This window comes from Aotus nancymaae, unplaced genomic scaffold (assembly GCF_030222135.1).
Source record: "Aotus nancymaae isolate 86718 unplaced genomic scaffold, 86718_ANA_hifiasm-v0.15.2.pri h1tg000040l, whole genome shotgun sequence".
Taxonomy (NCBI): domain Eukaryota; kingdom Metazoa; phylum Chordata; class Mammalia; order Primates; family Aotidae; genus Aotus; species Aotus nancymaae.
This window is the reverse complement of record NW_026988454.1, coordinates 39,970,397-39,972,158: the sequence shown is the minus strand read 5'-3', so window position 1 is coordinate 39,972,158 and position 1,762 is coordinate 39,970,397. Positions and strand designations below refer to the sequence as shown.

Here is a 1,762-nt window from a genome sequence, read left to right as displayed (position 1 = left end):
TCTTGAACATTGAGTGGGTTCCTAGCTTGGACTGCAAAACATATATATGCCAAAAGAAGAAAGTTTTCTGGGTTTTGGAAAGACTCCCTACCCACTCCCCCTTTTCAAAAAGGAATTTTACGTAATGTAAAACATTTTATAATGTTCAAGTATATTTTATAACTTTTTCTCAATATTTATTTAGCATCTATAAAGCTCAAAGAGAAGTAAATAAGATGAAGCTTGTGCTATCAACTTGATATTCTAGAGCATAACCAATATATACTTCTAAGCAAACATAAACATAAGTGAAAATCAGACTAGTGCTGATTGTATGTAAGTGTAGAGGAAACTTACCAGAGGGGCATTTAGTTAGCAAAAGCATCATGAAACATTAAAATGCAAGCTGGTATTGCAGAAACTGCAGGTTTGACCTATTTATTTAATTCCCCTGGCTGACAATGATCTCTTCCCACTTTAGTTCTGGTGTTTCATTTTTTCATTTAATGCATTTTGAAAAACTCTTACATTACAACTAGGAAACATGGATATCTGTTATTGAACTTTCAGCATATGTCACCAATTTTTTAAGATTAGTCATTTCTTGTTCATAGTTATATCCCTACTGTATGTGTGTGGCTATTCACTAGTTTTTGCTCTTAAAAGGTCATTTATCCAGGTAATTTTGCATATTTGAATTATAGTTTTATATTATTACAGGTAAACATTATTTTTCTTACATAGATTCTTAGATACTTGTGGAGTCACATCATATATTTTGATGTCCTTTCAGTTTCTAATGCAGGGCTTTGCAAATTATGAATGGCTCATAAATGTTCTTGATTGCATGAGAGTGTTGTGGGTAGGCAGATGAATTTAAGCAAAGGAAATGAGAGATGTAGCATAAGTCCAGGAAGAAGGCTAAACTGAAACACATAGAATCTTTTTATTATACTTATCTGGCAGGGAAGATACCATGATCACGAAGGTGGTTTTCCCAGGGCGAGCCTTATCCATTTCACTCTGGATGTGCTGATCCCTGCGATTTTGCCAAATGTGGGAAACTTGACTGAATAATTTGTGGTAGTGGGGGACTGCGTTCTTGCTTAAAAAAAAAAAAGAATCTTTTTATTAAGGAGTAGTTGGATATGTTCTGTAGTTCTCCAGTGTTGGCTAGTGAAAACTCCATCTTTCTAGTTATTCAATTTAAAATCTTTGGCTCCTCTCTTTCTTTTCATATCCTACTTCAGTTATTCAGGAAATCTTGTCAGCCCTATATGCAAAATAAGTCTGTAATAGAAGAGACCCTTTTTGCACCACTTTCACTGTTACCACCACAACCCAAGGGAAAATCTTATGGTGCCTGTAAGAATCACCCCACTTCTAACTTTGCACTCTTTCTGATATAAATAAAGCCCACATGGTAACCAGAGTCATCTTTGCAAAACCAGTCAGATCATGTTGCTCCTAGTTCAACTCATACGATGGCTTGGCATCTCTCCCATAGCAAACTTTAGGTATATATATTGCTTGTGAAGTCCTGTACATTGGTATATATATTGCTCATGAAACCCTACAAATTCTGGCTCTTGCATTCTCTCTGACCTTCTCTGGTCTTCCCCTTTCACACTGACCTCCTTACTGTTCCGCAAATACTAGATGCACATTCATGACTCGTGATTTTTAAAGTATCATTTCCCATTTGATAAGAATTCTCTTTCCCCAAATAGTTGCTTGTTTCATCTTCACACTTGCTTATGGCCTTTTTTCATATGTCAGTTTC

The 1,762-nt window shown here is 35.6% G+C and overlaps 1 non-coding gene across 1 annotated transcript; it reads left to right on the top strand.

The window, feature by feature from the left end:
- Positions 1–930: 930 nt before the first annotated feature.
- On the top strand, positions 931–1,086 carry LOC135268614 (U1 spliceosomal RNA). The gene has a single exon (XR_010336914.1). It is a non-coding gene; the product is annotated as a U1 spliceosomal RNA (small nuclear RNA).
- The last annotated feature ends 676 nt before the right edge of the window (positions 1,087–1,762 follow it).